The following is a 27373-nucleotide window of genomic DNA, read 5'->3' as shown; positions in this document are numbered from 1 at the left end:
TGAAACCCCATCTCTACTAAAATACAAAAAACTAGCCAGGCAAGGTGGCAGGCGCCTGTAGTCCCAGCTACTCGGGAGGCTGAGGCAGGAGAATGGCGTGAACCCGGGAGGCGGAGCTTGCAGTGGGCTGAGATCCGGCCACTGCACTCCAGCCTGGGCGACAGAGCGAGACTCCGTCTCAAAAAAAAATAAAAAATACTAGCCAATATTCCCTCCTGATAGGGGGCCACCAGCCATGAAGTGGTTGTGGCTGGTTTACAGCGACTGTGCACAGGATGCCTCTGTGACCTCCATTTCACCCATTGACAGAGAGCCTGATTCTAATGCATTTAAGTGTTAAGTCTCCACCCCAGAGTGAACAGGGGATGTATGTAGCACGCATATTTGCTTACTATGTGTGTATACCTCCCCCTTCTGAATATTCATAGCTCCTCTGATAACCTGTTGAATATGTATACTTAGCTAACCCTTAAGCATAAATTCTCATTTCACCTTTCCTCCTTCAAAGTGCACCCCAGCCTGAGGATGGCCAGCCTGCAGGCTGCAACCCTTTATAAGAAATAAAGCTCTCTTTTCCAAATGTATGGACCTCATCATTCTTGAGTTGACAGGTATTTCAACCCAAGTTCTAACTACCCCTTTGGGTTACTAATCACTGAGTGCTCTTATATGTGCAAGTGTGATGCACACGTTAGGAAACTTTAATTTTCTTCTGTTAATGTCTCTCTAGCCAATCTCATTTACAGGGCCCCAGCTGGAGAACCTAGAAGGGTAGAAAAAAATTTTTTCTTCCCCTACACACCTATGCAGGACTTCTAAGGCTTCTCTTGATCTGACCACTGCCTCCTGGACCTTACTTCCTAAATCTCCTTGCTATTTCCTCTCTGGCTATACCAACTTCCTTTCTGTTCTTAAGAACATGTGAAGCTCGTTCCTACCTTAGGACATGACACTACTGTTCCCACTTCCCAGGATGGGCTCCCTTCATTTGGCTTTCTCATTTCAATCAGCTTTCTACTCAAACATCACCTCAAAGAAGCCTTCTCTAACCACTATGAAAAATAGCCTCCCAACCTTCTCATGTTTTTCTTCCTATCACCTAAGCATAAAAATCTAGTAGTTCTATCAGTGGACCATCTCCCCCACTAGAACACAAGCTGCATGGAAGAACATACTTTGATTTTGTTCATTGCTACATTCCCAGGGCTTAGTATAGTGCCTAGCAAATGAGAGCTGCTCAGTAAATGTTGACTGAACACATAAGAACCTGTCAACTATTTGACACTGTGTCACTTGGACGGACATAAGTAATCATAAGGCCAGTAATAAGGCCACAGGACCCATGGGGGTAGTTAGAGGGAGAGGTTTCAACCTAATTTAAGTTACATATAACTGACAACAAACATGTCTCTTGTTCCTAATAACTAGAGTCTACTTAGCAGACGTGGATGCAAAGCAAGACAGTGGTTCTCATACTTGAGTGAGCATCAGAACCACATGGAGAATTTGTCAAAAATAGAAACTGCTGGGCTCAGAATTTCTGATTCCTTAGGTCTAGGTGGGGCCTATGCATGTCTAACAAGTTCCCAGAGATGGGGCGATGATGATCTGAAGATCTCACTTGGAGAGCCATTTGTTGTAGAAGTTTGGACTACATAATCACCTTTCTACCGACAGAAACCCAGGGAGTAGACTTATAAGGGGTATGGGCATGTTGGTCATCAAGTATCACATGGATTCTAATAGCTGTTCTTTACTACTGTTATCCCCATTTCACTAACCTTCAGGGAAAAACCCTCTTACCTAAATTCTTCCAAAGATCAAGTATTTCCTCCCTTATGGTGCATTCCCTACCTGCACTAGTCCATGATGCATGTAATCTCAACACTTTGGGAGGCCAAGGAAGAAGGATCACTTGCGCCCAGGAGTTTGAGACCAGCTAGGGCAACATAGACTCCATCTCCACAAAAAAATTTAAAAATTAGTTGGGTGTGGTGGCATGCACCTGTGGTCCGAGCTACTCAGGAGGCTGAGATGGATCACTTGAACCTGGGAGGGCAAGGCTGCAGTGAGCTGTGATCGCACCACAACGCTCCAGCTGGGGCACAGAGCAAGACTTTCTCTCTCTCTGTCTCTCATACACACACACCAGATACAGGAGGAAAATAATAATAGAAAATTCAATTCATTCTTCACCTCCAAAGCATCTAAATCCAGGCCTGACAGAAATACACTGCCCAGAAACACACCAGGAGCAGCCTTCTCCTTCGTCCCTTCTCCTGTGACCAATACAGCAGATGTCAAAAGCACAGCCTGCTCCAGAATCCTGCGCGGACAGGGTTCAGCCCCACGTGTAGACTCCAGGTGGCCACACAGGTGTTACCGTGGTGGTTCTCAGCACTGGCAGCACATTGGAACTGCCTGGGAAGCTTGTAAACATCCAGACAGCCGGGTTCCCCTCAAAATCAATTAAGTCAGACTCTCTAGGGGTGGGACTCAGGCCTCACAAGTTTAAAAGATCTTTAGGTAATTCTCATGTTCAGCCAAAATTGAGAAAAGCTGCTTTTTTTTTTTTTTTCTAACCTCAGGCCCTCAGAAACACCAGTGTAGACTTGGCAGGGTTGTCCACTCTAGTGGATCATTCATTCTGGCCCTTAGGATGATCCTGGTTCTTAGCTGTTCCATATCACTCAGCTCTGAGACATAACCTCATGCAGGGACAAGAAACACTTAAACAGAATCAAGTGCCAGAGCAAAGGACTTCTCAATAGACCTAACCTCAAGGTTACATCTCTCCATTTAGCAGTGTTGTCAGTTTTGAGTTCCTAAAAAGGTCAAAGGCGGTGCCTCCCAGCCGTAACCTTGGTCTCATTGTTTGGCTGGAGGCAACACTGTGGGAGGCTGGCAGGAGCACCTCCAGGGACAGAGCAATCAGCTTCAGTGCCTGCAGCACTCTGACTTCTATTTCCTCTTGATTTTCTGGAGTTTTGGAGTAAAGATAGAAGATGACACCAGATGGGCGGGGGCAGTGGCTCACGCCTATAATCTCGGTACTTTGGGAGGCCAATGCGGGCGGATTGCCTGAGTTCAGGAGTTTGAGACCAGCCTGGGCAACACAGTGAAGCCCCGTCTCTACTAAAATACAAAAAATTAGCGGGGCTTGGTGGCAGGCACCTGTAGTCCCAGCTACTCAGGAGGACTGAAGCAGAATTGCTTGAATGAACCCAGGAGGCAGAGGTTGCAGTGAGCCGAGATTGCACCACTGCACTCCAGCCTGGGCAACAGAGCAAGGCTCCATCTCAAGAAAAAAAAAAAAAAAGACACCAGAATAGAAGAATTAGTAGTCCTAGTCTTAGAGGCATCACAATTTCATGACCCCCTCCTCACTCATTTCCTCAAAGGCTAAAGTCCCAAAATGTTGATAACAGTGTAGATTTTTTGCCTGTTTTGCAAATATGAGTCCCTGACTTGTCTGTGTCCCTACAATGTCATCCACCTCTTCAAGAGCTCCTCTGCCTGGGTCACTGGGTTTCTGGGCCTGAGGTGTTTGCCTGGCATCCCCCAAGATGATGGATTTCCTGAGGTCAGGAGCTAAGGTTTACAGGCCCCCATGCAGGGGTTCCAAAAGCATTGATTGGTTGGTAGAAAATATGGGAGGCCACATTTGAAGAGGAAGCTGTTCTTCCCCCGGCCAGGCTCTCTTGAGAATTAAATGTGATTAAGGGCACAGTGGGCAGCAGGCAGTTAGAGCTCACCCTGGGGGAGTTGTCAAGAACCTCACTCACCACTATCCCAGGGCCCGATATCCCAATGTCCACCTGATGTCTGGCAAAAGACGCGCTTCCTTCTAGGAACAGGAGGTGCCTGTTTTTCACAGAGGCCTTTTCTCAACCCCTGCCCCTCTAATTTATCTAGCAAATGGCCCCAGGAGCTACCCATCTACTTCTCCCCCTTGCCCAAGGGCATCCAAAGGGGCTCTGAATAATATGCTGATATGCAATTTGGGGGCCTCAGGACAGCCCAATTCCCACATGGGCACAGCCATGCACCACCCACTCCTGGAAGTTGCCCTCAACCCAGGGCTCCCTGAGAGCAATGGGGTGGCAGGCCAGGCACTCTCTGCACGGAGCCCGGGCAGCCCCTGAATACTCACCTCTTTGGCTCAGGGCCGGAGAGTCGGGCCAGGCTTGGGGCTAGGCCTGAAACCTGGTTATGGAGGTGGGCCTGGGCCTGACCCTCAGGGAGCTTCCATTCCAGCCCTCAGGCAAGAGAAGAAGACCAGGAGGAAGAAAAGCCTATGGAGAGCAGGGGCCCCATTCTGACCACTGCTCCCTTCCCTCTTCCAGCAGCAGTGGTCTGAGGCAGGACAAAGCTTCCACTGCCTCCTCCTTTTGGGCAGCTCTGAGGCCTGAGGAGGTAATTAACTAATGATGCACCTGCTCTTCGTTAACCAATGAAGCAGGGATACCCAGCCACAGCTGGAATGTAACCAATACTGGGGGAATTAAAGATCAAAAAACACCAAAGGCCAAGACAAAGCTGATGGGGTGGCTTCTTCCCACTCACCCCCCACCTCTACCCCACCAGCCCTCACCAGAGGCTGCAAGAGATTCCGCCTCACTTATTTCTCAGGGGATCTTGCTGGAGCAGGAAATTTCCCTGACCCCTTGTGGGTGGGAACTGGAGTGTAGGTGCTTGAACTAGCTACTTCAGTGCCTGCAGGGGCAAACCCCACTCAATAGAATCCACTGCACTCAACCCCTCAAGGGAGGGAGCATGCAGGTGAGCGGGTGCAGGAGCCAGGGAGAGCACTTTGGGTGCCAGCAGGAACACACTGTGTACTGGCCCTGCAGCAGTGTCTAGGGGAGTGCCCACAACCCCTGAAGCTCCAGAAGGAGTGTTTCAGTCAATGCTCTTTTAGCTTTGCCACCTGCAGATGGCTTAAGTGTTAACAGCTCAGTGGAAGGTCAGTGTGACAGCCCTTTGCACCCACACACGAGTTCTTATCCGAGGTCTAGGAGGAATGAGGTCACACAAACAAATTGGAGATGATAAATGCATGGGATTTTATTGCTGATGAAAGTGGCTCTCAGTGAGAAGTGGAGTTGAAAAGGGGAGGGAGTGGGTATGTAATCTTCCCCCAAAGTCCGGCCATCCCTGGCCAGACTCCTCTCCAAAGCTATGCCATCAAACTGTCCCTCTGAAGTCAAGCCCCTTCTCTCCGACATTCAACCGTAGTCTCTGACATCCAGCTGCTTCTTCTCTCTCTGCCGGTGGAGCCTGGGCTTTCATGGCACAGGAGAGCGGGTGGGGCAGGCCATGGGTGGTTTTGGAAAAGGCAACATTCAGGCAGGAAAACAGGAATGTATGATCTCACTTTGGACCATAGTTTCAGGCTTGAGGGTGGGGCCCTTGCTGGGGACCCGCCCACTTCTGCCCAGAATTTCCCTGCCTCCTGTCCCTATCATTGCCACCCAAACCTGGGCAAAGCTAAGGCTGAAATTCCCCTGGAGTGAAAACAAGATGGACATGAAGACCTGCTAGACCAGGAGTCACTCCTGCCACCGGCCTCCCCTTTTCTGAGCACTTCCTCCCTTCCTGGTGCCTCCTCATCACTCAGCTTTCCTTGGAGTGCACCCTCCAGTCCCAGGGAACCTGCTTCCAGAAACCTACTGGCATTAGTCATTTGCACCTTTGTGTGATTTCAGTCCTTATGTCATCTCTCCCACCAAAATCCCTGGACCTCTGAGTGGAACGTCAAAGTCTTGTAGCCACTTTTCCTGGGTTGAAGTACTCCAGGCATGGATGGCAAAGCCCTGGAAGAGATATGGGGTGGAGGAGGGATGCAGAGGAATTCTGGGTCCTGAAATTATACCATTTAAGTGAACCTTGCCATCTCAGGCCCCACCACTTCGAAAGTGTTGGCATTCCTCAGAGTTATGTCTTTGGTCAAGGTCCCTCTACACGTCTCTCGGGTCTTTTTTGCAGCACACAGGACTTCCACCACCACCGACACCCTCAAATCCTTACCTCTACCCGGTGTCTCTGAGTGCCCTGCCTTGGGATCAGGCTGGCTACTGAATGCTCAGTTTCTACCTGAACATGTGGCGTCCCCTTCCCCAGATGCCATCTGCTCCTTCTTCCATAGCTCCATCAGTGGGACCATTCTACTTGGGTGACACCTGCCACATAAGCCCCTCTCCTCTCCATCCATCCTTCCATTGCCTTGGTTAGAGCCCTAGAACCCTCACTTACCTATGAGAACAGTCTATGTTTATTGTGAGTTTGAGGAGTCCTTGTAGGTGGTTTTTCTGCATGGAAAAGATTAAAGATAACTTTATTTTTTTAAAAAAAAAAGCAATATAACTTTTTGGCATGATCAATTAAAAAATCTTCATTTAGCTTTTTTCCCAACAGGAATAATTTAATATAAAGAATTAACTAAGCATACGTTTGTTGACTATTATCACCAATAATTATAATTATACTTTATTGGGCAACATTTTCAGTAAGTAGAGCTTTTAAAGGTCTAAGGATTGGGCACTTTCAGGTGTCATTTCTCTGTCTCTCTCTCTCGATATATATATTTCTATATATATATATATTTTTTTTTTTTTTACCATCTTAACCATTTTTAAGTGGCACATTGTTCAGTGACATTAAGTACATTCACGTTGTTGTTCTACCACTGCTAACATCCATCCACAGAATTCTTTTCATCTGCAAAACTGAAACTCTGTACACATTAAACACTAACTTCCCATTCTCCTTGCCCTGCCCCAGCCCCTGGCACCACCATTCTACTTCTGTCTTTATGAATTTGACTACTCTAACCTTACATAGGTAAAATTATATTATATTTGTTATTTCATGACTGGCTTATTTCACTTAGCATAGTGTCCTCCAGGTTCATCCATGTTGAAGCATGTGACAGAATTTTCTTCCTTTTTAAGGCTGCATAATATTCCATTGTATGGCTATACCACATTTTGTTTATCCATTCATCTGTAAAAAACCTTCCTTTAACTTTTAAGTTCTTTGAAAGATTTTCCCCCCATTTATAACTGTAGCAAATTATAGGAAACATCTTTAGAATGTTGTTGGTTAATATTTGGTCCTACTTATAAGCTTATGTATATACATTCAAACATTTTAAACTACTTTTATAAATTTAATATATGCAATTTCTTTTTAAATACCTCAATTATCTGACTTAAACAAAATTTTAACAATCACTTTTAATAAATGTAAATATAATAAACTGATAAATATAGCAATACTTAAATTCTTCTAACTCTCCCAACACAGAAATTTATAAAACTTTCAACTTAAAATCACAAGTCTAACTTCTGCAATTACACTTTTAAATTCAAATTATAATCCCAGCACTTTGGGAGGCTGAGGTAGGCAGATCACTTGAATCGAGGCGTTTGAAACCAGCCTGGGCAGCATGGAGAAACCCCGTCGCTACAAAAAATACAAAAAGATTAACCAGGTGTAGTGATGCATACCTGTAGTCCCAGCTACTCGGGAGGCTGAGGTAGGAGAATTGCTCGAACCTGGGGGCTGCACTCCAGCCTGGGTGAGAGAGCAAGACCCCATCTCAAAAAAAAAAAATTCAAATTATAAGCCTCAGCTGTTCCTCTCATAGATCAAATTCTCTTAAACATCGTAAGTACTTAAAATGTCAACTATGTATAGAGTATTCCTAGAACAAAAGAATTAATACTGACCAGGTGCAGTGGCTCACACCTGTAATCCTAGCACTTTGGGAGGCTGAGGTGGGCAGATCATGAGGTCAGGAGTTTGAGACCAGCCTGACCAATATGGTGAAACTCTATCTCTACTAAAAATACAAAAATTAGTTGGGCGTGGTAACATACGCCTGTAGTCCCAGCTACTTGGGAGGCTAAGGCAGAAGAATTGCTTGAACCCAGGAGGTAGAGGTTGCGGAGAGCCAAGATTGCACCACTTCACTCCAATCTAGGGGACGGAGCAAAACTCTGTCCCCCCCCCAAAAAAAAAAAAAAGAATTAATACTATCCAATGTATTTGAAATAATTTCTAATTTCTATACTGTACTTAATTTTCATGGGCCTAAAGAGGTTTTTTCAGAGAGGAGAGTTTTCCAGACTTATCAGAAAATAAGAACCACCTGGGCATTTGTCAAATACACAGATTCCTTGGCCCCAACCTACATTCCCTGAATCTGCATTTCCAGGAAAAAGACCAGGTAATCTGCCTGATTATAACAGCCCCAGTTTTATCTTATCACTGCGGAAGTTTGGAAACACTGTACTTAGGGGAAAATTGCTTCTCAGTCATCTATGGACCAGATTTTGGCCAGGCTCTGAATAGATTCTTGAGGGTAACTCTGACAGGATCCCCTACCCCTTTTTTATCTTTCATTTCAGGGTTGTTGTAAGTTAAAGGAAGCAACTCACCTTCTTTTGATGTGTATCACATCATTACTCAGTTTTCAAATCAGAGTACAGCCTGGGGCCTCATCACTCTCTGGCTATATAGATAATGTCAATATCTTCTCTTTCTATCTCTGAAGAACTTTTTAAAAATTCTTGTCTCTCCAGGCTCTCAGGACCACGTATCTTTAGAGACTGACAGGCTCCTAAGAAGAACCCTGATTCTGGCCCTGCCCCCTCCACAGGTGATCTTCCCTCCACATGTGATCTTCCCAAGATGCAAGAAAAGGGCATGCCCTATTAAACCCTCCCCTGGCTGCCACCGCCAAGGTCCTATGGACCTAAAGGAAGAAGGCATAAAACATCATTTTAAAGAGTTAACTAGCCGGGCGCGGTGGCTCAAGCCTGTAATCCCAGCACTTTGGGAGGCCGAGACGGGCGGATCACGAGGTCAGGAGATGGAGACCATCCTGGCCAACACGGTGAAACCCCGTCTCTACTAAAAAATACAAAAAACTAGCCGGGCGAGGTGGCGGGCGCCTATAGTCCCAGCTACTCAGGAGGCTGAGGCAGGAGAATGGCGTGAACCCGGGAGACGGAGCTTGCAGTGAGCTGAGATCCGGCCACTGCACTCCAGCCCGGGTGACAGAGCAAGACTTCATCTCAAAAAAAAAAAAAAAAAAGAGTTAACTTGAAGGCTGGGCGCGGTGGCTCACACCTGTAATCCCAGCACTTTGGGAGGCTGAGGCGGGCAGATCACGAGGTCAGGAGTTCGAGACCAGCCTGACCAACATGGTGAAACCCTATTTCTACTAAAAATACAAAAATTAGCTGGGTGTGGTGGCATGCACCTGTAATCCCAGTTACTCAGGAGGCTGAGGCAGGAGAATCGCTTGAACCCGAGAGGTGGAGGTTGCAGTGAGCTGAGATTGCACCATCGCACTCCAGCCTAGGCAAAAGAGCAAGACTCCATCTCAAAGAAAAAAAAAAAAGAGTTTACTTGATTTTTAAATTTTTATGTATTTTTTATTGTTGTTGCAGAGACAGGTTCTTGCAATGTTGCCCAGAGCTGGTCTTGAACTCCTGACCTTAAGCAATCCTCCCACCTTGGCCTACCCAAAGTGCTGGGATTACAAGGATGAGCCACTATGCCTGGCTTTAAAGAGTTTACTTGAGCCAAAGTGAGGGCAGCTGCCCAGGACACACTTCCAAGTTGCCTTGGGGAGTGTTCTGTTCTGCCTTTGTTGCAAGCAAGTTTTCAAAGGCGAAAGGGAACAAGGAGTGGGATGATAAAAAGTTGTTTGACAGTTCTCATTGGTTTTCAGAAATAACGCTGATTAGTGATTGGCTATACATTGTGGAACTATAGAATATGAGTTATGGTGTCCAGAGTGTGGCATTTTACGGCTACTGAGTGTCAGTCTAGAGCCCAGATGGCAAGTGGCTTCAAGAGGGAATTATTGATCTCATGGGCGGAGTGAGACGTGACTACAGCCACATTTTAAATGTCTCTCTGGGCCTGGTATTTCAAAGGGGCTGATGTTCCTCAGATTAAAAAGTTTCTTTTCTTTCTTACTCCCTAGCCTGGCATGAAAAGCCTGGCTCACAGCCCGCCTCCCTTTTCCCAGGTCTGTCTCTCAGGCCACCTCCACTAGGTCCCAGCTGCACAGAACTCCCCGCAGTTCTCCAAAGAGCCCACTCAGTGCCATATCTGAGGCCAGGCACCTTAACGTGCATTATAGGAGAATTCTCAAAAGCAATCTTTGCGACCCGCTGAATCCCATCTCCAGGCCTTTGCCCTTGATGTTTTCTCTGCCTGGAGTGCCCTCCCCTAACTTTCTGATTCCCACCCACCCTTTAGGGCCCGGCGTAACCGTCTCTTCCTCTGCAGAGCATTCCTTGACTACTAAAGTCAAGTTCATCTCTCTTCTTTGTGTCCCCACTGACCTAGCAGATACTTCAGTTTGTAAACATCTGTGATGATCACCGACCTAGGCAAAGCTAAGTGAGGCCAGGCACCCTGTCTCTGGTTCATCACCGAGGTGCCAGCACCACGTAGAGCCAGGCTCACTCACTGAATGATGACCCCATGTCTCCCCCGGCCGCATCAACTACGGATGAACAGATGTACCAGGCTCCCCTGTACCAGTGCCTCTCCACTGCCCTTGGCGCAAAATGTTTGTTTTTCATTTCATTAGGCTGAAAAAGAATGGTTTAGCTGCTTCCCTGGGTATCACTGCCAACATGCCCCAGTGGCCCAGATGGCTTCTTCACCAACAGCTGTGACTGGTGACCCCAGTGTGACCACTAGCTAAGATCTTTGTCCCACGGGGGAAGTGCAGACAGGTGCCCATATCAATAGATCCTGCCAAAGATGTCTAGTGCTAATTCTTCTCCTCAGCCAAACCAAGTTGGCCAGCCTGCAAAATGCCTGAGGAAGGCCTGCCGCCAGAGCGGGCCTACCCACACCCGAGGGCTCCCAGGTGCCTGTGGGCCAGGCTCTGTGACTCCAGCAGGTGCTGCTGCTGCTATGGCTCTCCCAGTCATGAGCCAGCCCTGTGGACTGCTGGCCTCAGCCTGGGAGCTTAGCCGTTTCATGCATCTGCAGCAAGCATCGGCTCTTCTCCCAGCTTTCTATGTGGAAAGGTAGCAAGCTCCACTCAACTTAACCATGGACAGAGCAGCCAAGTTTTAGAGCACCAGGTCTGAAGGCTGCCTGACCTTTCTCTCCCAGAGTACAGTCCTGGCCAGGACTTCAAGCCTTAGTGAAGATTTATTTTTACTCAGACCTAGCGTTGAAAGCTCAGGGAATAGGCTTTCATTTAATGTCTGGCCAAGAGACATGCTTGGAGATTGACGGCATTTCAGGTCAGGTGCCTCTGGTTCTGGCCCAGGCAGAGGCCAGTGTCTGCCAAAAGAGTGTCCGGGGCTGGGCGCGGTGGCTCAAGCCTATTATCCCAGCACTTTGGGAGGCTGAGGCGGGCGGATCACGAGGTCGGGAGTTCGAGACCATCCTGGCTAACACGGTGAAATCCCGTCTCTACTAAAAATAGAAAAAAATTAGCCGGGCGTGGTGGCAGGCACCTGTAGTCTCAGCTACTTGGGAGGCTGAGGCGGGAGAATGGCATGAACCCGGGAGGCGGAGCTTGCTTGGAGCTGAGACTGTGCCACTGCACTCCAGCCTGGGCGACAGAGCGAGACTCCATCTCAAAAAAAAAAAAAAAAAGAAGAGTGGCTGGAGGACAGTCTGCATCAGAATCACTGGATGGAGAAGAGTACATCTGTTAAAATGCATATTCCTGGGCCCCATCCCACATCTTCTGCTTCTGAGCCTCTGGGGAATGGGGTCCCAAGATCTGCCTAATTAACAAGCCCTCAGCCCTAGACCCGGGAATTCTGGTGCTCACTAAAGTTTGGGAAACATTGCCTGCCCAGTCCAGTTGCAGTAAGTCAACGTGCTTCACTATGCTAAAGCAGGAAGAGAAAACTCATTTCTGTCCCAGGGTCCAGATTTCAGCAAAGTAAAAAAGTTGCAATCCTCAACGTCCATATGAACTCCATGGTTTCATATTTGTCTCCAGAACCCTGTGCATATGTTCATGTGTGTGGTGAGGGAGGGATAGTCTTTGCACTTGAAGGAGGTTATAGTGGAAGATGCAAAGGGGACAAGAGGGGAATAATGAGAAAGAGGCAAAGAAAGAAAAGCGGTCTCCTGGGGACTGTTGCACAAACATGAGCTGAAAGCCCAGGACCCTCCAACCCACAGGATCATGGGAAAGAGGAAGACTAAGGAGGTGCCTGACTGAAGCAAGAAATCACAAGCCACATTCCCCTATAGCATGGCTGGATCTCAAACACATAACATTGAGTGGGAGGGAAAAACACATCATAAGGAATAACATAGTAGAATCCATTTATATAAATTTTTTAAATTAGCAAAAGCAAATTGCATATGCTATAGGAGGTAGGCTATAAAGGAAGGCAAAGGAATGATGCACCTGCAATTCAGGACAGGGCCCCCTTCTACTTCTGGGAGAGAAAAGACTGCAGGGAATTTCAAAGGCTCTGATAAATTTCCATGTCGTACACCAGACAGTGGGTGCTCAGACATGGTAACAGGTACATAATACATATCGTTTTGTATGTAGGGTACACTAAGTTTTTTGTTTTTTGTTTTTTTTTTTTGAGGCGGAGTCTCGCCACCCAGACTGGAGTGCAGTGGCGCAATCTCGGCTCACTGCAAGCTCCGCCTCCCGGGTTCACGCCATTCTCCTGCCTCAGCCTCCTGAGTAACTGGGACTACAGGCGCCAGCCACCATGCTTGGCTAATTTTTTTTTTGTATTTTTAGTAGAGACAGAGTTTCACCGTGTTAGCCAGGGTGGTCTCAATCTCCTGACCTCGTGATCCACCTGTCTCGGCCTCCCAAAAGTGCTGGGATTACAGGCGTGAGCCACCACGCCCGGCCAGGATACACTAAGATTTTTAAACATATATATGAAGTAATGAGCAGCATTAATAAAATAAACATGACTGTTTATCAGATTCTGAAATATGAGGAAAAGGCAGCAACCTCTGGAATTTGTGTAAGTACAGCTTGAGCAAGTAAAAGGAAACCCCATATACCAAGGGGATTATGAACGTTCAGGACTCGTTACTGTCTGTTCTTGCCTCCAGGACAGGGATGGGCAGGAGGTGCCATCCCCAGCTGGTGAAGTCCCCAGGACCTGCCTGGGAGAGGAAGTACAGTGTGGCATGCCCAAGGCTGCAGGCAGAGGGCTGAGGGCCAGCCAGTGGGGGCAATGTCCTGTGGGGTGTGTGGGCCCATGCTGGAACTGGCAAATCCAAAAGTGGCCAAATGGGAAGGGAAACTAAGACTGGCAGTCAGGCAAGTGGTTAACGGGTGGGGCATCTGACAAGGATGCCTGTAGAATTCTCTGAGGTGGGGTGTGTGACGGGGACAGTCTGTAGAATTCTCTGAACCAGATTTGGACCTTGTCTGGGCTAAGTGGGACCTGCCTGTGGCAAGATGCTGGAAGTAGCCAGTGGACTCACATGACATGGACATCACCTCTAGAGGTAACAACAGCAGACAGAGCCCCAGAGGCCAAGAGCAGCTACCTGGAAGTACAGCCTGAGATGGCCCCATGAGCCACACACTCTCAGAGACATAAGGAGCCCCAGAGGCACCAGTCCACTCGCAGGCTCAATGTAGAAATCCCGTATCCAACTTGTCACACAGGTCCCCAAGCTCTGTTTGAGTATTCCACTGGTGCAGGACATCTGTACCTCTTTTTATAAGGTGAAATAAGTGAAAATAAGTTCACTGTAGCTTGTGGATTTGTTTCTGGGTTCTCTATTCTGTTCCATTGGTCTAAGTGTCTGTTTTTATGCCGGTACCATGCTGTTTGGTTGCTATAGCTCTGTCCCATTGTAAAGAGACATTTATGATTAAGCCTTTTGTTCTGAGCTGAGGTCGGCCTCCTTGACACGTTTCCCTGATGGTCACATCTCTCCTCTCAGGGGCTGTGCAAAATCAGCCAAGTCCCTCTTGCACACATCCCATTAGCAGGTCTGTGGGTCCAAGCCAGCAAGTGGAACAAGGTCCACTAGGGGGATGGTGTGGTAGACACAGAGATATGCCAACTCAGCTGCCACTCAAAGAAGGACTTGCCACAGCCTGCAGACAACCTCCAGCTCGCTCAGGGTTGACCGAGAGCTGCCTCACCAAGACCATGCCCACATCCAGTGACTGACCGTGGGAAGGGCACCTCAATGCCTGGACACTTCTGCCCACCCATAAACAACACCAATGGGCCATACATGCCTATGGGATGGGCTTTATCCAGCTTGAATCACAGTGTGACCCCTCTTTGCCCAGTCCTACTCTGGCTGCCTGACCTTCATAGGTGTTTACCCCTCATTAATACCATGCACACCAAACTCCATCTCAGCACCTGCTTCCAGAGAGCCCTGGATCCTGTGGAAGGGGAGTCTTACAACAGATTAAACCAAACAGGAGGTAATTTTAGACCCACTAGCAAAGAAACTGCTGTTTCCATTTGCAGATAACATGTTCACTGCAGCCAATGCTAAGGGTCTGAGGTTTCCCTAAGAGTTCCTTCAAAACAAATAAAAAAGAATTTTGAGAGAATCTCCTGCAACTTTCCACCCTGAACGTGTTGTTTTAACGAGCAATCTGGAAAGGTCAAGACTCCAAACATGCTCGGCTCCATGCCCCTGGGTGGAGTTGGAAAGCTCCCCACGGGTGTGCTCATCACCCTTCTTCTACTTGTTGATGCCAGAACAAGATTTGCCAGCACAAACCAGTAGGACAACCTGGTAATTTCCACTCACTTCAAAAGGGTTCTTGTCCTTTCCTAGTCCCAGAACTCTCAAAAGCAGCCACCCTCCTTGTTCTCCCTCTTCTGGTCACATAGCGCTGGTTGCTTTTGCCCCGTTAACTGTGCATGGCTTTAGGACAGTTCTTAGCTGTGGGCCATTCTGGTTATTTACTTGTATATTTTTTAATCCATTCCCTTGAGCATTTATTCTTTGAGTTACAAACAATCCAATACACTCTTTTAAGTTATTTTAAAAGGTATAATTAAGTTATTACTAACTATAGTCATAATGTTCTGCCATCAAATAGTGGGTCTCATTCTTTCTAATTTTGTACCGGTTAACCATTCCCCCAACCCCCCACTACTCTTTCCAGCCTCTGGTAACCATCCTTCTACTCTCTATGTCCATGCGTTCAATTGTTTTGATATTTAGATCCCACAAATAAGTGTGAATATGTGATGTTTGTCTTTCTGTGCCTGGCTTATTTCGCTTCATATAATGATCTCCAGTTCCATCCATGTTGCAAATGATTGAACCTCATTCTTTTTATGGCTGAGTACCACTCCATTATGTATATGTACCATATTTTCTTTATCCCGTCATCTGTTGATGAACACTTAGGTTGCTTCCAAATTTTAGCTATTGTAAACAGTGCTGCAACAAACATAGGAATGCAGATATCCGGCCGGGCGCGGTGGCTCAAGCCTGTAATCCCAGCACTTTGGGAGGCCGAGACGGGCGGATCACGAGGTCAGGAGATCAAGACCATCCTGGCTAACACGGTGAAACCCCGTCTCTACTAAGAAAAAAAAAATACAAAAAACTAGCCGGGCGAGGTGGCGGGTGCCTGTAGTCCCAGCTACTCGGGAGGCTGAGGCAGGAGAATGGCGTAAACTCAGGAGGCGGAGCTTGCAGTGAGCTGAGATCCGGCCACTGCACTCCAGCCTGGGCGACAGAGCGAGACTCCGTCTCAAAAAAAAAAAAAAAAAAAAGGAATGCAGATATCCTATGATTTCCTTTCTTTAGGGTGTATACCTACCAGTAGAATTGCTGAATCATAGGGTAGCTCAATTTTAGTTTTTCGAGGAACCTCCAAACTGTTCCCTATAGTGGTTGTACTAATTTATATTCCCACCAACAGTATACAAGGGTTCCCCTTTCTTCACATCCTGGCCAGCATTTGTTATTGCCTGTCTTTTGCCTATAAGCCATTTTAACTGGGGGGAGATGATATCTCCTTGTAGTTTTGATTTGCATTTCTCTGATGATTGATAATGTTGAGTACCATTTCATATGCCTGTGTGCCATAGGTCTTCTTTTGAGAAATGTCTATTCAAATCTTTTCCTCATTTTTTGATTGCGTTATTTGATTTTTTCCTATAAGGTTGTTTCAGCTCCTTATATATTCTGGTGATTAATCCCTTATCAGATGGGTAGTTTGCAAATATTTTCTCCCATTCTGTGGGTTGTCTCTTCACTTTGTTGACTGTATCCTTTGCTGTGCAGCAGCCTTTCAACTTGATATGATTCCATTTGTTCATTTTTGCCTAGGTTGCCTGTGCTTGTGGGGTACTGCTCATGAAATTTTTGTTCAGACCAATGTCCTGGAGATTTTCCCCAATATTCTCTGGTAGTAGTTTCATAGTTTGAGGTCTTAGACTTACATCTTTAATCCATTTTGATTTGAATTTTGTATATGATGAGAGGTAGCACCCTGGCTTCATTCTTTTGCATATGAATATCCAGTTTTCCCAGCAGCATTTATTGACGACTGTCTTTTCCCCACTGTGTGTTCTTGGCACCTTTGTTGAAAATAAGTTCACTGTAGCTGTGTGGATTTGTTTCTGGGTTCTCTATGCTGTTCCATTGGTCTATGTATCTGCTTTTATGCCAGTACCATGCTGTTTTGGTTGCTATAGCTCTGTAATATAATTTGAAGTCAGGTAATGTGGATTCCTCCAGTTTTGTTCTTTTTGCTTAGGATAGCTTTGGCAATTGGGCCTTTTGTGGTTTCATATAAATTTTGGGGTAGTTTTTCCTATTTCTGTGAAGCATGTCATTGGTATTTTGGTAAGGATTGCACTGAATCTGTAGATTGCATTGGGTAGTATGGATGTTTTAACAATATTGATTCTTCCAGTTCATAAACACAAAATATTTTTCCATTTTTGGTGTCCTCTTCAATCTTCCATCTTTCATCTTCAATCTTTCATAAGTGTTTTATAGTTTTCATTATATAAATATTTCACTTCTTTGGTTAAGCTAATCCCTAGGTATTTATGTGTGGCTACTATAAATGGGATTACTTGCTAAATTTCTTTTTCACATTGTTCACTGTTGGCATATAGAAATGCTACTGATTTTTGTATGTTGACTTGGTATCCTGCAAATTTGCTGAAATTGTTTATCAGTTCTAACAGTTTTCTGGTGGAGTCATTAGGTTTTTCCAAATATAAGATAACATCATTTGCAAACAAAGATAATTTGACTTCTTCCTTTCCAATTTGGGTGCCCTTTATGTAATTCTCTTGTCTGATTGCTCTAGCTAGGACTTCCAGTACTATGTTGAATAACAGTGGTGACACTGGGCATCCTTGTCCAGATCTTAGAGGAAAGGCTCTTAGTTTTTCCCTATTCAGTATGATACTGGTTGCAGGTTTGTTGTATATGGCTTTTATTATGTTGAGATATGTTCCTTCTATACCCAGTTTTTTCAGGGATTTTATCATGAAGAGATGTTGAATTTTATCAAATGCTTTTTCAGCATCAATTGAAATGATCATATGGTTTTTATCCTTCATTCTGTTGATACGATGTATCACATTGATTGATTTATTTATGTTGAACCATCCTTGCATCCCAGAGATAAATCCCACTTGGTCATGACAAATGGTCTTTCTAATGTATTACTGAATTTGGTTTGCTAGTATTTTGTTGTTGATTTTTGCTTCAATCAGAGATATTGGCCTGTAGTTTTCTTTTTTTGATGTGTCTTTGGTTTTGGTATCAGGGTAATACTGGCCTTATAGAATGAGTTTGGAAGTATTCCCTCTTCCTCTACTTTTTGGAATAGTTTGACTAGGATTGGTATTAGTTCTTCTTTAAATGTTTGGTAGAATTTAGCAGTGAAGCCATCAGGTCTCAGGCTTTTCTTTAGTGGAAGGCTTTTTTTTTTTTTTTTTTTTTTGAGACGGAGTCTCGCTCTGCCGTCCAGGCTGGAGTACAGTGGCCGGATCTCAGCTCACTGCAAGCTCCGCCTCCTGGGTTCACGCCATTCTCCTGCCTCAGCCTCCTGAGTAGCTGGGACTATAGGCGCCCGCCACCGCGCCAGGCTAATTTTTGGTATTTTTAGTAGAGACGGGGTTTCACTGTGGTCTCGATCTCCTGACCTTGTGATCCGCCCGCCTCGGCCTCCCAAAGTGCTGGGATTACAGGCGTGAGCCACCGCGCCCGGCTAGTGGAAGGCTTTTTATTACAGCTTTAGTCTCATTACATGTTATTGGTCTGTCCAAGTTTTGGATTTCTTCATGGTTCAATCTTGGTAGGTTGTATGTGTCTAGGAATTTGTCCATTTCTTCTAGATTTTCCAATTTATTGGCATATAGTAGTTTACAGTAGCTACTAATGGTTCTTTGCATTTCTTCAGTATCAGTTGTAATGTCTCCTTTTTCATTTCTGATTTTATTTATTTAGATCATCTCTCTTTTTTTCTTAGTCTGGCTAAAGGTTTGTCAATTTTGTTTAACTTTTCAAAAACACTTTTTGTCTTGTTGATCTTTTATATAATTTTTTTCTTTTCAATGTCATTTATTTTTTTCTCTGATTTTTTTTTTTTCTTCTACTAATTTTGGGTTTGGTTTGCTCTTGTTTTTCTAGTTCTTTAAGATGCATCATTAGATTGTTTATTTGAAGTTTTTCCTCTTTTTCGTTGTAGGCACTTAAAGCTATAAATGTCCCTCTAAGTACTGCTTTTGCTGTATTCCATAGGTTTTGGCATGTTGCGTTTCCATTATCATCCATGTCAAGAAATTTTTCAAATTCCTTCTCCATTTCTTCATTGACCTGTTGGTCATTCAGGAACATATTAATTTCCATGTATTTGTATAGTTTCCAAAATTCCTCTTGCTACTAATTTCTAGTTTTATTCCATTGTGATCAGAGAAGATGCTGGATATTATTTTGATTTTTTTGGATGTTTTAAGACCTGTTTTGTGACCTTACATATGGTCTATCCTTGAGAATGAGCCATGTGCTGAGAAAAGGAATGTGTATTTTGCAGCCATTGGATGAAATGTTCTGTAAATACCTATTAGATCCATTTGGCCTATAGTGCAGACTAATCTGATGTTTCTTTGTTGATTTTCTGTCTGGAAGATCTGTACAATGCTGAAGGTGTGGTGTTGAAGTCTCCAGCTATTATTGTATTGGGACCTATCTCTCTCCTCATCTCTAATAATATTTGCTTTATATATCTGGGTATTCCAGTGTTGGGTACATATATATTTAACATTGTCATATCCTTTTGCTGAATTGACCCCTTTATCATTATATAGTGATCTTCTTTGTCTCTTCTTATAGCTTTTTGTTTTGAAATATATTTTGTCTGATATAAGTATAGCTACTCCTGCTCTTTTTTGGTTTCTGTTGGCATGGAATATCTTTTTCCATCCCTTTATTTTCAGGGTATGCATGTCTGTATAGGTGAAGTATGTTTCTTGTAGGCAACAGATCAATGGATCTTATATTTTTGCCCATTCATTTGGCCCATCATTCTATGTCTTTTGATTGGAGAATGTAGTCCATTTACATTCAATGTTATTACTGATAAGTAAGGACTTACACCTGCCATTTTATTATTTATTTTCTGGTCTTTTTTGTCTCCTTTCTGTTTTCCTTTAGTGAAAATTGTTTTTTCTGGTGATGTGATTTAGTTTCTTGCTTTGTATTTTTTGTGTATTAATTGTATGAGGTTACCATGAGGCTTGCAAATGCTATAACACATTTCTTCTTTTTTTTTTTTTTGAGATGGAGTCTCACTCTGTCCCCCAGGCTGGAGTGCAGTGACGCAATCTCAGCTCACTGCAAACTCCTCCTCCCGGGTTCATGCCATTCTCCTGCCTTGGCCTTCTGAGCAGCTGGGACTACAGGCACCTGCCACCACGCCCGGCTAATTTTTTGTATTTTTAGTAAAAACAGGGTTTTGTCATGTTAGCCAGGATGGTCTCCATCTCCTGACCTCATGATCTGCCTGCCTTGGCCTCCCAAAGTGCTGGGATTGCAGGTGTGAGCCACTGTGCCCGGCCATAACACATTATTTTAACCTAATAACAACTTAACACTCTGCATAAACAACAAGCAAAAAGAAAACTAATAAAAATTCTATGGCTTAACTTCATCCCCCAGCTTTTAAAATCTTTATTGTTTCTATTTATATATCTTTTTGTTTGTTTGTTTGTTTTTTGAGGCAGAGTCTCGCTCTATTGCCTAGGCTGGAGTGCAGTGGCATGATCTTAAAGTGATTCTCCTGCCTTGCCTCCTGAGTAGCTGGGATTACAGGCATGCACCACCACACCCAGCTAATTTTTGTATTTTTACTAGAGACAGGATTTCACCATGCTGGCCAGGCTGGTCTTGAACTCCTGACCTCAAGTGACCCACCCACCTCAGTCTCCCAAAGTGCTGGGGTGACAGGAGTGTGTCACTGCGCCTGGCCTATTTATGTCTTATTTTACTGACTATGTCTTGAAAGGTTGTTATAGTTATTTTTGACTGGTTCATCGTTTATTCTTTCTACTTAGGATAAAAGTAATTTACAAACTATAGTCACAGTGGTATCATATTCTGTGTTCTTCTGTGTACTTACTGTTGGCAGTGAGTTTTGTACCTTCAGATGATTTCTTATTGCTCATTAATGTCTTTCTCTTTCCAGTTGAAGTCCTCCCTTTAGCATTTCTGGTAGGATAGGTCTGGAGTTTATTAAATCCTTTCGCTTTTGTTTGTCTGGGAAAGTCTTTATTTCTTCTTCACGTTTGAAGGATGTTTTCACTGGATGTACTATTCTAGGGTAGAAGTTTGTTTCCTTCAGTATTTTTATATGTCATGCCATTCTTTCTTGGCCTGTAAAGTTTCCATTGAAAAGTCTGCTGCCAGGTGTATTTGGGCTCCATTGCATGCTATTTGTTTCTTTTCTCTTGCTGCTTTTCGAGTCTGTTTTTTATCCTTGACTTTTGGGAGTTTGATGATTAAATGCCTTAAGGTAGTCTTGTTTGAGTTAAATCTGCTTGGGGTTCTTGATTATTTACTTATTGACAATATTGTTGTTATCTGCTAATAACAATACAACAGCCAGCTAGTTCTGGAAGCTCCTTGTGCAGACTATAGGAAGAAGACTGATCCAGGCCTCCTCCCTGGATGGCTGTTGGGTTAGATTACAAAGAATGGTTTCTAATTCTCTATTTTATTACTATTATTATTATTATTATTATTATTTTGAGATAAGGTATTGCTCTATCACCCAGGTTGGAGTGCAGTGGTGCCATTACAACTCACTATAGCCTCAAACTCCTGGGCTTAGGCAATCCCCCTGCTTCAGTTTCCCAAGTAGCTGAGACTACAGGTGCACTCCACCACACCTGGCTAATTTTTTCATTTGCTTGTGGAAACAGGGCCTTGCTATGTTGCCCAGACTGGTCTCAAACTCCTGACCTCGAGTGATCCATCTGCCTTGGCCTTCCGAAGTGCTGGAATTACAGGCATGAGCCACCGAGCTTAGCCCAATCCTCTCTTTAAAAATGACTTCTCTTATTATTTTTTTTCTGACTAAAAAAGTAATTTCTTGTGTTAGTTTCCATTGCTGCTACAACAAATTATCATACACGTAGTGGCTTAAAACAGCACAGATTTATTATCTCATAGTTCTGGGGTCAAAAGTCCAAAATGGGTCTCTCTAGGCTAAAATCAAGGTGCAACAGGACTGTATTCCTTTTGGGGGCTCTAGGGGAACCCATTCACCTTTTGTACCTCCTAGAGGCTTCCACATGCCTTGGCTCATGGCCCCTTCTTCAAAGCCAGCCGTGGCTGGTGAAGCCTTCCTCACACGTATCACGTCATTCTGACATTCACTCTTCTGCCTTCCTCTTCCCCATTTTATTTATTTATTTATTTATTTATTTATTTATGAGACAGTCTCGCTCTGTTGCCCAGGCTGGAGTGCAATGGCGCTATCTCGAATCACTGCAAGCTCTTCCTCCTGGGTTCACGCCATTCTCCTACCTCAGCCTCCCTCAGCTGGGACTACAGGTGCCCGCCACCACACCTGGCTAATTTTTTTTGTATTTTTAGTAGAGACCGTGTTAGCCAGGATAGTCTCACCGTGTTAGCCAGGATGGTCTCAATCTCCTGACCTCATGATCCGCCCACCTCAGCCTCCCAAAGTGCTGGAATTACAGGCATGAGCCACTGCGCCCAGCCTCTCTTCCCCATTTTAAGGACCTTTGTCATTGCACTGGACTCACCTGGATGATCCAGGACACACTCCCCTTCTCAAAGGCAGCTGATCAGCAACCTTCATTCTATCTGTGGCCGTGGTTCCCTTTTGCCATGTAACCTAGCATATTCACAGGTTCTGGGGATTAGGATGTGGACATCTTTGATGTTATTATTTTGCCCACAACATACACATTCCTTGCAGAAAATGTAGGAATGCAGAAAAGGCATAAAAGAAAGTACATGACACTTCTAATTCCACTTCCTGGAAATAACCACTGTTGATGGCTTAGTGTATATTCATCAAGTCTTGTTCAGTGCATATGTTTTTTTCTTTGTAAACTAGGTTTGTATGATAATATATATAATCATTAATATTAAATTACTCTATATAGTGAATTACTAATATATATAGTATTTAATATTAAATTACTAAACACTATATATAATATATTACTAAACACTATTATAATAGTGTTATATATAAGCAGTGTTTAGTAATTTTCCTTAATAATATGCATATATTCCCATGGCACTAAATATTTTTCCACATTTCATTTAAATGGCTTATCTAGCATTCTACCGTGTGGAATGTACTATAATTTATTTAACTAATTTAGTTAATTATCTGTTAGTAAACACATAACTTACCTCTAGCTTTTCTTTAAGCCTGATACCCCTATAGTAAACATCCCTAAATTTACATCTTTGTACATATTTTTAGGATATGTTCCCTAAAGGCACACCAAAGATTGGGTGACTATATCATTTATTCTCCAAAGCAGAATTCTTCGAGAGTGAAAAAGGATAATCTTAAAAATCCACCGTAATTAATAAATAACAATAAGCCAGGACTGTTCTGGGCATGACACACATTGGCAGATCGGCCTCCTGAAATGTTTACACTCCCACCGGCAGCTACCAAATGTACTTGCTCTAAGCCCTTGCTAATGCTGCCAGTCCTGTACCCCTACCCCCTCTCACTCTCTAGAGCCCATCTTTCAAAAAACAACCACCACACACACTGCAAATGCCATGACAGCCCTCACTGGAGAGGGGACAGTGTTGGTAGAGCTGTTTCTCATGGAAGGGAGAGGACTTTGCCTGTAAGTAAGTCTTTGCCCTGGTTAACAATGATTTGACTTTTGGTGAGTTCATTGTGTCTTCTGATCCAGGTACATCCACTGGATTAGTTTCAAGGCAGCAATGACCTGCCTTCCTTACCTGCACACAGGCCCAGGTACAGGCTCAGCCAGAAGAGGAATCTCCCAGGAGGGCCTCTCCCCAGGCCCAGGCAGGAAAGCACTGTCATGAACAGCATCTGCCAGGACAAGCTGACCTGCACAAGAGACAGTCCACCATGAAGAGCCAAGCATGAGCTGGCAGCTGCCATCAGCTCAAATTGTCCAGTACACACACTTGGTCTTCAGAAGACTGACTTCCTCTTGGATAGAGCCCTCTGAAACCATGACTGTCAAGAACACACCCAAATAAAGCAGCTGCCGAAACCGCAAAAACAAAAAGACTAGATTCATTGTGAAGATGTTTTCTAACATTCAAATAGGGCTTTTGTTTTCTTCTGTTTTTGATTTTGGTGGAGGTCATTTGAGTCTTGTTATCAAGGTTACAAAGTGCTCTCTGGGAAAAGATCCGGGCCTATTTACCAGGCTGCCTTGCCTGGCTTTGCTTCTCGGGTATAAAATGAACATCGAGAATGCAGACACTAAAGAAAAGACCTCAGGTATTTTTTACTTTTTTTTTTTTTTTTTTTTTTTTTGAGACAGGGTCTCAATCTGTCACCCAAGCTGGAATGCAATGGCGCGATCTAGGCTCACTGTGACCTCTGCCTCCCAGGTTCAAGTGATTCTCCCATGTCAGCCTCCTGAATAGCTGGGATCACAGGGGCGTGCCACCACACCCAGCTAATTTTTATATTTATAGTAGAGACAGGGTTTCACCATGTTGGCCAGGCTGGCCTTGAACTCCTGACCTCAAGTGATCCACACCCCCTTGGCTTCCCAAAGTGCTGGGATTACAGGCGTGAGCCACCGCACCCAGCCTATTTTTGACTTTCTGAGTCAAGTAACCTGATGAAACCAGTCCCCTTGTCTACCCAGAATCCACTCAGGCCATACTTGATTCATACTTGTTTTTTTAAATTTTTAAACATTTTTTAGAGACAGGGTCTCATTCTGTTACCCAGGCTGGAGTACAGTGGCACAATCACAGCTCACTGCAACCTCGAACTACTGGGCTCAAGCAATCCTCCTGCCTCAGCCTCCCAATTAGCTAGGACTACAGGCACATGCCACCATGCCTGGATAATTTTTTAATTTTTTGTAGAAATGGAGTCTCACTGTGTTGACCAGGCTGATCTCAAACTCCTGGGCTCAAGCAACCATCTCCCTTTAGCCTCCCTAAGCACTAGGATTACTGGTGTGAGCCACCACGCCTGGCCTGATTCATATGCTGACTCATATGCTAAAAAAGCCAACCCCAAATGGGCCCTGATAGAGCAATCTAGTTGGGGACAGTTTTACTTGTAAGTAACTGGCTCCCTGGCCTATAGAATACAAGCCTTCAGAAAAGCTCAGCACCCTGCCTCTCTCCCCCAAATAATGTTCCAGGTGATATTCTGCAAGCACACCGGGAAACTTTGCTCTGTTTGTTAACCTAGAACATTAAATGAGCAAGGGACAGAGCAGGCTGGCCTGGAACAGGAACCGGCTACAAACCAGATCTCCAAAGCTTGGGCTTATTCTCTGAAAGAAATGCTCTTTTTAATTTCAACTCTGATGTCTTGGTGGAGACATTCAACTGGAGATCTGGGGTCTTTGATATAAGCAAAGGCAAGCTTGTGGGATCACCACTGGCCACAGAAAGAAGCCCAGCTATTTGGGAAAGAAAATCCCAGGCTCAGAGAGTGAAGAGTGTGTCAGATTTCTCATGTCAAAAGTCAGCTTTTGTATTCAGAATGGAGCCAGAAGGTCCTGAATCCAGAATGGCCTAGAGCGTCCCCACATGCTGTCCTAGTGGGGGCCTTAGCAGGTGGATTTTGATAAAGATACCTTTGTACGCTAAGCATAGAAAAAAGAGAAATGTTGGCTCTAGGCTGGGTATGGTGGCTCACACCTGCAATCCCTCGGGAGGCCAAGGCAGGTAGATCACTTGAGTCCAGGAGTTTGAGACCAGACTGGGCAACATGGCAAAATCTCATCTCTACAGAAAATACCAAAATTAGTTGGGCATGGGGTCACCCACCTGTAATCCCAGCTACTAGGGAGGCTGAGGTGGGAGGCTCAATTGGGTCCATGAGATCAAGGCTGCAGTGAGCTGTGTTTGCACCACTGCACTCCAGTCTGGGTGACAGAGCAAGACCTTGTCTCAAAAAAGGAAAAAGAAAAAAGTTGGCATTAGCACCTCGAACCCTAGATGACTTCCTGAGTGTCATATTCTTTGGCTGCTACTCTGGAGTCACATCTCAGAGAAGATCTGGACAGATGGCTTTGGTCTTTGTGTTTGCAGGTCCTTTTCCCCTCAGATACTAACCTGCCCTACTCTCTCACCTCATCCACGCCTCTGCACAGATATTAGCAGATATCTCTGCTGATAAAAGTTGCGATTGCACCAGGCACAGTGGCTCACACCTGTAATCCCAGCACTTTGGAAGGCTGAGGCAGGAGGATTGCTTGAGGCTAGGGGTTCAAGACCAGCCTGGGCAACATAGCAAGACCTTATCTCTGCACCAAAAAAAAAAAAAAAGAAGTTGTAGCTCATCAATTACCCTATCTGAAATACCCCTGAACCCCCTGCCTTATTTTCCTTTATTGCACTTGTTACTACATCCCATTATATTTTATATGTATGTGTTTAATATTTGCCTCCCTGGTTAAAATGTAAAGTGCATGAATGGAGACATTTTTATTTATAGTCAGGTCCGCAGATCTTAGGACAGTGCCTGGCACATAATAAGAGCACAATAAATATTTGTTGAATGAGTCTTAGAGTTGAGTCAAACATCAGATAGCAGGTATTTCTACTGGGCAACTGTGGACTCACCCCAGAGGTGTGTGGAAGAGAGTGCAGAGTCTGAAGTAGTTTAGTGTTAGGTGTGGGGGGAGAGGCGATTGTCTTGGGTGGAAACAAAATCCACGGCTTGTGCCCCCGCAGTTGCAAACACCATGAGTAGACGAGAGAGAGAGAGACAGACAGAGAGGGAAGAGAGAGAGAGAGAGACAGAGGGGGGAGGGGGGAGGGAGGGAGCGAGAGAGATAGAGGGGGAGGGGGAGGGGGGAGGGAAGGGGGAGAGGGAGAGGGGGGAGGAGGGAGGGAGGGAGGGGGGAGGGGGGAGGGGGAGGGGGAGGGGGAGGGGGAGGGGGAGGGGGAGGGGGAGGGGGGGAGAGAGAGAGAGAGAGAGAGAGAGAGAGAGAGAGAGGAGAGAGAGAGAGAGAGAGAGAGCGCGAGAGAGAGAGCGAGAGAGAGAGAGAGAGCGCGAGAGAGCGCGAGAGAGCGCGAGAGCACTAATTGTAGTTACTATTCATAGCCACAAGATGGCACTATTGCTCAGAGTCTTTACTCTGTAAAGCCGAATCTAGCAGAATCTAGCAGGCTGCTTTGGGATTCCCTGCCTCTCTCCGTCTCCTGGCGTTTCTCTCTCCGCTTTCCTCCCTTTTGTCTTCCTTTCCCTCCGTTTTTAAACAGTGTTTTTATGGTGGACTTGAGGAATAGTATAGCAGAAGCCACTGGTGAAATTCAGAGAGAGATACCGGAGATGGATATTTGGCCACAGTAAGCACAATGGTTTGCTCACTGGGCACGACCGGAAGGCCTGGGTTCACCTGCTTCCTCTTCTCGCTGGGCCAGAACCCACAGCTTTGCTGTTCTGGACCTGGCCTGTGGCTTGGGAAGCCTCCAGGGACAATCTTGCTTCACCCTCCCTTACTCCGTCTTCCCCGCCCCCTAACATGCTTATCTGGGAAGCACCTGCCCTCAGATCTGGTTCCAGGGGTCCTTGCTTTCCTCTTGAGAAACTGTAAACATGCACAGAATGTCTCCTGGTGGGGGTTCTGAGGCCTTTTCCTCCCTGGTATTTTAGCCTAAGGAAAAAGCATTCAGTGGTGTGGGG

At 45.1% G+C, this 27373-nt stretch overlaps 1 long non-coding RNA gene across 1 annotated transcript; it reads right to left on the bottom strand.

Moving 5' to 3' along the window:
- Positions 1 to 5047: 5047 nt before the first annotated feature.
- LOC117099712 lies at positions 5048 to 25955 on the bottom strand. The gene is made up of 4 exons (XR_004443963.1): positions 25896 to 25955; positions 23473 to 23587; positions 6256 to 6311; positions 5048 to 5816 (listed from the first exon to the last, which is right to left on the bottom strand). It is a non-coding gene; the product is annotated as an uncharacterized LOC117099712 (long non-coding RNA).
- Between the last annotated feature and the right edge of the window lie 1418 nt (positions 25956 to 27373).

The sequence above is a fragment of the Trachypithecus francoisi genome, unplaced genomic scaffold (assembly GCF_009764315.1).
Source record: "Trachypithecus francoisi isolate TF-2019V2 unplaced genomic scaffold, Tfra_2.0 Lachesis_group17, whole genome shotgun sequence".
Classification (NCBI taxonomy): Eukaryota; Metazoa; Chordata; class Mammalia; order Primates; family Cercopithecidae; genus Trachypithecus; species Trachypithecus francoisi.
Note: the sequence above shows the minus strand (reverse complement) of the source record. Positions and strands in the feature narration are given on the sequence as shown.